Source organism: Balaenoptera borealis, assembly GCF_965194805.1.
Source record: "Balaenoptera borealis genome assembly, chromosome: 6".
In the NCBI taxonomy this organism is placed as follows: Eukaryota; Metazoa; Chordata; class Mammalia; order Artiodactyla; family Balaenopteridae; genus Balaenoptera; species Balaenoptera borealis.
This window is the reverse complement of record NC_138863.1, coordinates 11,148,555-11,159,229: the sequence shown is the minus strand read 5'-3', so window position 1 is coordinate 11,159,229 and position 10,675 is coordinate 11,148,555. Positions and strand designations below refer to the sequence as shown.

At 41.0% G+C, this 10,675-nt stretch overlaps 1 protein-coding gene across 4 annotated transcripts in view; it reads right to left on the bottom strand.

Annotated features, from left to right (window-relative positions):
* SLC19A3 (solute carrier family 19 member 3) overlaps positions 1 to 10,107 on the bottom strand; it is a 33,295-nt gene extending 23,188 nt beyond the window's left edge. For 2 of the 4 annotated variants that reach the window (XM_082396257.1, XM_082396253.1), the window contains exon 1: positions 9,992 to 10,107. The gene's annotated coding sequence lies outside the window, so the exon portion shown is untranslated. Of the gene's footprint in view, positions 1 to 6,753; positions 7,304 to 9,549 lie in introns of those variants that run through there. The other 2 variants (XM_082396254.1, XM_082396255.1) reach the window with 2 other exon arrangements.
* Positions 10,108 to 10,675: the final 568 nt, after the last annotated feature.

Sequence of the window (10,675 nt, the reverse complement as noted above, 5' to 3'; positions counted from 1 at the left end):
GCCCCCAATTTCTCAGACATGGGAACTGAACCTCCCCAGAGCTCATGGCCACTCAGCTAAAAAAGGTTAAAGCTGAGTTCAGGGTTGGGTCTGTTGGCTCCAAGTTTACATCTTACTTTTCCCTGAGGGGTAGATGCCTCCTACTTCCGTGGCACCATGCCCACCATCTCGACATTTTCTTCTTCTCATTTCCTTGCCAGCTACCCCAAAAAGCGCTGTCAATATGGGCTCTAGGATTCCAACCGAACAACCTGGGCCCCGCCCAAATCCTCTCTCTCTTACTGGAGAAGCCTGAGGCTACTGGCCTCACAATGCTTGGAAGCACTGGTTATCATCTTTTGTTTTTATCTTATTGAGGAGATGCTGCTCTTTCTGTCGTCATGACTATGACTATGATAATCAAATTACTTATGCAATTTCTTTCTATGATTTTTACATTTGGAAAATTATTTTAAAATTTTAAATTGAAGTACAGTTGATTTACAATATTGTGTTAGTTTCAGGTGTACAACAAAGTGATTAAGTTTATATATATATATATAAATTTTTTTTTTCAGATTCTTTTCCATTATAGGTTATTACAAGATATTGAAAACAGTTCCCTGTGCTATACGGTAGGTCCTTGATGCTTATCTGTTTTACGTATAGTAGTTTGTATCTGTTAATCCCATACTCCTAATTTGTCCCTTTCGCCTTCCCTCTCTCTTTGGGTAACAACAAGCTTGTTTTCTATGTCCGAGTGTGTTTCTGTTTTGTATATACATTCATTTGTATTATTTTTTAGATTCCACATATAAGTGATATCATATAGTATTTGTCTTTCTCTGTCTGATTTATTTCACTAAGCATAATATTCTCTAGGTCCATCCATGTTGCTGCAAATGGTAGTATTTCATTCTGAGTAATATTCCATTGTGTATATACATACCACATCTTTTTTTTTTTTAACACGTTAACTTATCCTTTCTTCCTTCCTTTCTTCCTTCTTTCCTTCCTTCCTTCTTTCCTTCCTTCCTTTCTTTCTTCCTGGCTGCACTGGGTCTTCGTTGCTGCATGCGGGCTTTCTCTAGTTGTAGCAAGTGGGGGTTACTCTTTGTTGTGGTGCGCAGGCTTCTCATTGCAGTGGCTTCTCTTGTTGTGGAGCACGGGCTCTAGGCGTGCGGGCTTCAGTAGTTGTGGCATGCGGGCTCATTAGATGTGGCTCGTGGGCTCTAGAGTGCAGGCTCAGTAGTTGTGGCACATGGGCTTAGTTGCTCCGTGGCATGTTGGATCTTCCCAGACCAGGGCTCGAACAAGTGTCCCCTGCATTGGCAGGTGGATTCTTAACCACTGTGCCACCAGGAAAGTTCCATACCACATCTTCTTAATCCAATTGTCTGTTGCTGGATACTTGGGTTGCTTCCATGTCTTGGCTATTATAAATAGTGCTGCTATGAACACTGAGATGCAGGTGTCATTTCGAATTAGCGTTTTCATTTTTTCCGGATATATACCCAGGAGTGAAATTGCTGGATCATGTGGTAGCTCTATTTTTAGTTTTTAAGGAATCTCTACACTGTTTTCCACAGCGGCTGCAAATTATTTTAATTTTTCTTTGACAATTTTGTGAAGTAGATAGAGGAGGTGGTACTGTCCTTGTTTTATATATAAGGAAACTGAGGGCCAGAGGCAATAAGATTTGTGCCGGTTTTCACATTTAACCAACATTAAAACCTGAACTTGGACTCAGTTTTTCTAATTACAAGGTCAGTAATCTTTCCTCTTACACTGTGTTGAGAGTGCCTGGCTATATCCTCAAAATTCCAATTCAAATTTATTTTAGAATAGTGTTTTTCAGATTGTCAGTATCAAAATATTTTAGTGGGTTGCCAACAGGATTAAAAAAAAAATGTTTCAGAAAAAACATTAAATATCAAAGCGCACTGCAGGGTATGCCTGTTTTTTCCAAAGCTTCTGTTTGGAATATATCATACAGTTGACCCTTGAACCACGGGGGGTTAGGGGTGCCCACTTTCCTCGCCGTTGAAAATCCAAGTATAACTTATAGTCGGCCTTCTGTGTCCGCAGTTTCACCCTATCCATGATTCTGGATCCGCGGATTCAACCAACCAGCTTGTGTACTACTGGAGTATTTACTATTGAAAAAAGTCTGTAGATAAACAGAACTGTGCAACTCAAAACCATGTTGTTCAAGGGTCAACTGTATATATACATGGCCACACTGTACATTATATTACTGTGGATACAGCCACTGGGTTAGAAGTTTCAGAGGAAAGAATAAGACTAAATATTGAATGACATCCCTCATAAGCACACCTGTTTACGTCATCATAGAACACCTATTCTATCTGGAAGGACCACAGCCTTCAGGGCAACGCACCATTCTGGAACAGGCTGTTTTTTTTGCTACTTTACCACTTATCATTCCACTTGAACCCCATAAAATTATCCTCCTCCTAAAGAGTACTCTAAGCTTCCCTTTGCTTCATTGAATCTATCCTGAGGACATGAATCAGGTTGATTTTCTGAGTTGGCACTTTTGAAAGGAGATGTTTTTCTTTCCCCTTTCTGCATTTTCCAAATAAGATAATCCTTTCCAAATTTGCTCCTGTGGCAGTAATTCTCACATATTACTCACATGCTCCATCACCGTTTTAAAAAAGGTACGAGGACACTGTGCAGGCAATAGGTTAAAGGAGGAAAAAAAAAAAAAAAAAAAGGACAGTCTCCAAACAAAAGTCAGCCTATCTGGCTACCGTGACTCGAAATCTACAATGAAGACGGCGCAAGTAACATGAGCGGCTGTGTGAATCAGCAGGGATTTGGAGCAGCTACATCTACCATAGCGACTCCCTTGGTGGCCTGAGATGTGCTGCATCACTCTTCAGAGGGCGAACTCCAGCTGACACAGCAGACGGAGCAGCTGAGCGCTGAGCTTTAGCCTCTGCGTCACTCCTGAGCCATGGTGGCCCCAGGCAGGTTGCAGTCTCCCTGCTCCGCCTACCCTGCAGGCGAGACCCAGCTGTGCTATCTGCACACACAGGGGGCACATCACACGGGCCCTGGGCGTACACTGCCTTGTGCACCACTGGGGTGACCAGCCAGCCCATGTGACCTGGAACGAACCCCAAAGACCACCAACACCTTTGCTATGGGAAGCGACCCACCTAAATTACTTTGGGATCTATGTGCTCCTTTCTCTTTTTGCTGGCAGGGGGAATAATGATTTTTTTTCTTTAAAGTCCACAGCCATCCCACCAGGGATCCTTCATATTCTACTGTAAAGTCTTCAGCGTCTCTCTATCTCTAATTTGGACCTAGTCTTAGAAGGTCCCACATTTTTACTGCTGCTTCCCTTTCTTCAGGGTATGTGGAGACAGTAACCTTCTTAACATAACAATCCCCTTCGAATCTGAATTCATTTTGAGGTGCTCAGAGACTTTTCTTCATCTCCTAAAAAAATTAACATTTACTTTCGACTATGATCAAGTTGGGCTGGTTGTTTCCATCTGCCTTGGAAAAATTTCTTTCTATGTAACCTTTTACCTGTTTTTAGTGTCTTGGTATCAGAGTTCAGTTTTTCCTCTCCTCTTTTATTCCAATAATTACTATGTTGTTGAATTTTTCCATTTCTTTTGTTCTTTAATCACATCCTTAAATCTTTCCAACTGGTTTCAGGCCAACACTCTTTTCCATATGAATGTGCATAGCTTTAGGAATAATCCTAAGTGTTTCCCTAATTTATAATATCATCCCTGAAACTCCCATTTTTCTTATATTGACTGCAAAAGAAGTTCATTTGTCATTATAATTCTATGGTATGGGGAAAATAAAAACTTTTTTTTAATGGAAAGCAAACAAAAATATTGACTTTGTTGCCAGGATCCCATTTTGAGTGAGTTTCAAGGTTAACCTAGAATGCACATTTCCTGGTTCCTCTACCAGGGAGTCCAGAGCCCTCCACTTTGCTGTATGTCCTTCAGTTAGTCTTAACTTGTAGACTCATTGTGTGAAATAAACCTTTTCCATGTTTGTGCACATAAAAATTTTCATGTATTATTCCTGTCTACCACAGGGACCCATATTGGGCCTATGACAACTTGGACTTCATCTAAATTTCAGGCATGGACAGTGTCCTATTTCCTAATCCATAGGCTGTGTATATATACACAAAAATTCTTATGGCCACAAATTTCTAAATACATATTTCCAGTGGCATAGGACAGGCAGCTATGAAAAAGCAAGAACTGTAGAAATTGACGCACACCTGTAGGCTTCCTGGCTCTGAGATCTGAGTGGATTTCCTAGCTAAAAAGGACCTTAGTTGATCACATCCCCACACCCACTCCCAGGAGATGGAATTCTGCTCCCAGAGCCAAAGTTTTCAGAGCTGCGGGGCTCCCTGAGGCAGGGGTCAAGGTGACCTGATTAGAGCAAAGACCTTCCCCAAAAGCGGTTTTGCAATGGTTCTCACAACAGAGGGCCTGGAGTATAAGGGACTAGGTCAGCAGAAAGGAATCATTTTATCATATCCGCTTCCACGCTTGTTTAGAAGATGCTGCCAGAACTCACTGAGATGCTAATAATTTTGAAGGAAACTATCTGGAAGCCTCGGTCTCCAGCCAGTCCCTAGCCACCCCTCCTGACTAATCACTCCATTCATCTCGGAGAGGGTGCCTGACAAAGATGCCCAGCACCTGGCAAGTGGGCTGGCATAATTTTCAGAACCTTCACTGTAGTCAAAACACCTATCTCAAATAACGGAGCAAGAGATTGATAATTTAATAGAATTATGAATCTCACAGCCTCTAAATTCCAAAGGGCTTGGGCAGCGGGGCAAGTAGATGACGTTTGCAAAAGGGTTTCACTCCCCAAGGCCCAAAGCTTTTGTAAAAACAGAGGTAGAACCAATATTTGTTACATTTTCCAAAAAAGCTCAAGCTCCCCTTTTAGGTTTTCAACACTTCCAGGCCAAGCTCCTCACCAGCTAGAAGCAAATCAAAAATTTAATCACCGAAAACTGAAACATTCGCTTTTTGCTCATTGAGTATAACAACGAATTATGCTTTTTAATCTACTTACTACTAAAATAGAAGAAAATATGATTTTGAGTAAAACATCCAGATCAGAGAGCTGCAGTCTGCTTAAGTCAAGGCAAGGCAGTGCTGGAGGAAGGGCCGGGGAACGGACTCCAGGGAATCGCTTAATTACTGTCCTCTGCTGCAAAATCAGGGTTGCAGGGTGATTGCACCAGTTTCTAGTGAGCTACTGCATTTTAGCTGTGACTTCATCGTATTTAAAATGCATTTTACTTATCTCTATCTCACTCTCTGCAGAAAAACTAATTTGACATCATAAACTCTAGTATCATAGAGTACCATCTAGAAGAAAACATCTTTGTGACCTAAGGGCTGGCAAATGTTTCATTGCAGTGACAGCAAGGACACAACTTAAAAGAAAAAGAGCGATAAATTGAATTTCATCAAAAAAACCATATTTACTCTTCAAGAGATACCATTAAGAAACTGGAAAGAAAAACCACAGAGAACACTTCCCAACCACTAGAAGGTCTAAGTACAAAAACACTAGCATACCAAATGTTCACGAAGATTTAGAGCAACTGGGTTTGTACACGTAGCCTGTGAGAATGTGAAATGGTACCAACTCTTTGGAAAACCTTTTGGCAATCTATACAAGAAAGTTCAAGTAGTCATAATTGCAAAAGAAAAAAAAGGGAAACAACTGAAATGTCCATTAAAAGGTGAATGAATAAACAATGCTGTATATTTAAGCAACCAATACAGATTTAATCAGCAATAGAAAGGAATGAACTATTGCAAAAACTTGGTTGAATGTGGAAAACATTATGCTGTCCCAAAGAATCAAGACTTAAAACTGTACATTCCATTAATACATATAAAGTTCTAAAACGAGCAAAACTAATCTGTAGTGATAGCAATTGGATCAGTGGTTGCCTGGGGTAGGAGATGATAAGGGAGCGACTGATTGCAGTGGAATACAAGGGAACTTTCTGGAGTGATGAAAATGCTCTACATCTTGATAGTAGCGGCGATTACAAACTTACATTTGTCAAAACTCATTTGCATTTTATGTACATTTTATTATACGCAAGTAAACTATACCTCAATAAAGATAATTTGAAAAAACAGAACGAATCATTGATACACGGAATAAAACAAAATAAATCTCAAATATTATGCTGCCTAAAAAGAATCCAGACACAAAAAGGACACCCTCATATGATTCCACTACTGATAGAAATCAGAACAGTGGTCACCTCTGGCGGCAGGTGGGGTGGGAACTGTCTGTAAAGGGGCATGAGGGAATTTTCTGGGGGTGATGAAATATCCTATATCTTGATAAGCTATAGTTACATGGGTGTATACAATTATAAACACTCAAACCTAAAATCTATACTTTATATTGTGTATACATTATACCTCAGTTAAAAGAAATACACCTTCCGCCCCATCAGAGCATTTTACTGTGTAGGACTCCCCAAAGCCCTGGACTTTTCTTATTGGTGCAACAACTAAGGTTTTTCCAAATTCTACATCGGGGCAAGGCCTCTATTTAATCCGAAAAAAGAACATCATCTTTGAAACTGGGTCTGTCCTAGAATATTAGAATGGAACCAGTGCCCATAAATCAAATCTAGGACAGGCCAACAAACTTTGTAAGTCTGGGCACATATAACATCCTTCAAAATAATACAGATAGAATCAGAGTTACCTGTTCCTTCTGTGCCCTGAACTTAGTCCAGTTTCCTGCCTTCAGATCCAACTTTGGCTCCTTCCTGCTGCCAGCCGATACGAGTCGCTGTCACAATGCCCCTTCCTTTCATTGGTGTTTCAAGCCCTCCTCCTTCAGAATGGAGCTGTCAGGAGCAATGGCTTTATATGCACCAAACCTCACCCCCCTTCTGATGGCTTCATACTCTGGAACCCACCCTCTTCCGTAGCCACCCTCTTTAGAATGCCATTGACTGAAACAGACAAAGAGATTCAGATCTCTCTAAAACACAGATGATTAGGGAGGTAAAAATAACAAAACACTTCCCTCTGAGTGCTATTACTAAAGTAATCTAATTCAGTCTCTCTAGAATTTTGTACGAAGTGACTTAGAATCTAAGGAAACTATGAAGTAGCCCTCTCGCCCACCACCCACTCTTAATCCTTCAGGTATCCCCCTTCCCCCAAACCAAACCTAAGTGAAACCAAAACCGTGGAATCATCCCTGAAATGAAGCACACACATAACTTCAAAGCTCCACACAACTTTAAAAGGTAATTAGGTCCAGATATTCAATATGCGGGCTCGAAGAGTTCTGCTTTTGGTCAAAACCACAGCAAGAGTAGATACAAGTGACCTTTAAACTATACCCTTCGAATTCCATCTTTTCACAGGTGGCACTCTTTTTTTACTTGCACGAAACATATGCTGAGGAATTAATCATCCCCTCCCAGATAGTTTATTCTCTGTATGTCTATGCTTAGATCAATCTGGTCTTAGGTGCAGCTGGAGCAATATGCCTATCAAACCATCACACTGGTGAGGTCACCCCATCACATCCAACCACTGAAATGCAGTGTGGTAACTAGTCAAAGGCACGGGGTGGGGTGGAGGTGGAGGGAAAAAGTGCTTCAAGGAAAAACTAGGCATTGTCTGAGCTATTTTGCAACTCTGCACAGTAATTGTAGTAACTCATAGGCAATGTGAAATAACTCTTGTCTGTAGACATGAAAATGAGTTCTGTCCAAGGAAGGTATAGCCTTCTTCCCCTCACCTCCGTGGAAAACCAGTTTTACCTCCATTTCAACATTCCTGATCTGTAAATGTTACCAATTCTTTGGATTCTCCTTTGATCTGGTTCTAACAGCCTTACCAGTTTCCTCATTAAGGAGTTAATAAAACCTTTAACATGTGTTTATTTTTCAATCTCTATGAGAGTCATGACTATCTCTTTCTGAAAAGTATCTTTTAATACTTGTTAAGTATTCACTGTGCCTCCAGCCCATGCAAATAACCTCCAATTTATTCTTCTGAATCTAAATGATTTGCGATTAGTTGTTAAATTACCGAATGAGCTTTGATCTTTTGACATCTCACTGCAGACTACCCAGCATTAAGCTTGTTTATTTAATTTTTTTTTTATTGGGATATAGTTGTTTTACAATGTTGTCCTAGTTTCTACTGTATAGCAAAGTGAAGCAGGGTTCCCTGTGCTATACAGCATGTTCTCATTAGTTATCTATTTTGTACATATTTTATTTAATTCTTTTCCCTAGGTTTGTGTTTGCGGTAGCCAGTGTGGTCCTGTGGAAAGAGCATAGGTTTAGAGTCTGAAGCCCATGTTCCCCCTGGCCCCGCCCGTTTATGGCAGGCATTTAACCTTTTCCAGCCTCCTCTTAAAATGGGGATAATCACACCCACCCCATAAGGTTATTTCAGGGACTGGTCCATCTGGTTCTTGACCCATATGAGGCGCTCAATACAGCTTCCTTCCCATCTCCCTCATGCAAGCACACATTGCATATCCAACCAGAATGAACACAGCTGGGCCCTCATAGTTCAGAGACAGTAATTTCAGAAAGGTACACAGTAGATAATTTCACCTAAACTGCTAAGGGGCAGCGAGCCAAATCAATTCATCTTTAAATACTTAGGCTTGAATTGCATTTACCATTACCTAACCTTGAGAAACCACTGTTGGTCCATAACCAATAATGACTGAAAGAAATTAGTATTTTTGTCCATTTCAGCTACCACTAAGACAGTTTGAAAAAAAAAAAAACATGTAAGCGTACTTCCCAGCTACCGTGGGTTTGGTTCGAGACCATCCCAATAAAGCTAATATTGCAATAAAGCGAGTCACAGGAGTTTTTTGGTTTCCCAGGGCATATAAAAGTTATGTGTACACTATACCGTATCCTATTAAGTGTGCAATAGCGTTGTCTAAAAAACCCATGTACATATCTTGATTTAAAAATACTTTAGTGCTAAAAAATGCTAACCATCATCGGAGGCTTCAGTAAGTGGTGGTAGTAACATCAAAAGTCACAGATCACCATAACAAATACAATAATAATAAAAAAGGTGAAAATACTGTGAAAATTACCAAAATGTGACACAGAGACACAGAAGTGAGCAAATGTATTAAAAAAAATTCAATAAAGGGAATTATGTCTGTATTTGGAAGTCATGTTTTAAATACGTCATGTTTAAAATACATACCTTAATGAAAACATACCTTTTGCCTTACGAGACACCAATATGTTCTGTTGTCTGGAGAAGCAAAACACTTCTGTGTATTTTTAGAAAACATTATTTCCTTCACTCTTTTCAAATTTTAAGCACTCCACAAGCTCAAACCTTTTGCATATTTACGGCAGCAACATGGACTTGATAAGTAATTGTTACACGTTTTTAATGAATTAGGTATCCTTCCCAGAAATATTATCGTAAGATACGACTGTATTATTTTAAAATTTCAGTTAAAGTAGTCTCAATAGGGTCCCGGATCTCTTACCTTTAAAGTCCCCTTTCTTTTCCTCACTAGGGCCTTTTCGACATTCTTGGATGGGGATTTGGAATTGTGCGCTAAGATTTCCTTTTAGTTAAAAGCTGTGACCATGGATGTAACTATGGGGAATGCTGGCCCTTTACCAGAATTCAGGTTTTATTTAATCTGCTTTTCCAGGTGGTTGAAAGTAGCAATTCTAGCCAAACCTACTTGGGCGAGTCTCAGCACTGTGGATGGCAGAGCTATGGATCCGAGGGGGGAGAAGCAGCAGGAAGCAGCTGGCTGTCCGCCAAGGGCCCAGGGATGTAACCCAGGCCAGTCCGAACCCGCCTGCTGCAGCGCAGGTACCCCCCCCGGCTCAAGCTCCCAGACTGGGGGAAGGAGTGGCGAGGCGACCGAGGGAGGAAGGTATTTCTTCAATTAATTTACCTCGTGGAGACATTCTTACCTACAGGAGGGGATTTCTGCTCGCCAACTCGCTCACAGCCCGGGATATCAAGCCCCCGGGACCAGCACCCTCAGCAGTCGGGTAGGATGAAGCCGGGCTCTAAAGGTAGCAGCGGGGGCGGGGCCGGAGGCGGGGCCAGGGCGGGGCCGGCCCTTCTCGGAGCCGGCGGCCCCGCCCCAAAGTTTTGTGTGGGCTCTTTACAAGCTTCCAGAACCTTTGAACTAGAGGCGGGAATCCGCGGTCTGCGGGCAAACAGCTCTGTACCTGAAAAGACCAGCTGAAAGTAGTATGTTGATACCCAACGAAATAAAGCAAGATGGGCAGAATGCAGTGTCGATCATCTGCTTATAAATATGCCATTTCGTATAAATCCATTTATTCCAAGAATTTATGAAAGAGGCTCAGTCATGATCCCCATGTTGCAAATAAAGCGAAGCTGAAGGAAATAAGACTGGTAAATAGAGAAGCCTGGATTTTTGACAGAATATCCTGGCTCCAGAGCCAATGTGTATAACCGTTGTTTTTGTTTTTGTTTTTAAAGGTGGTGAGGTGGGAGGTTTTCTGGAGCTTTGAGAATTTTCTAATACAAATAGTCCATGTATTAAATACTTTTTATTAAGCAGAGATTTTTAAAAAAGCATTATGAAGTTCTCATTGCTTAAAATAGATTTTTAAAAAAACTTC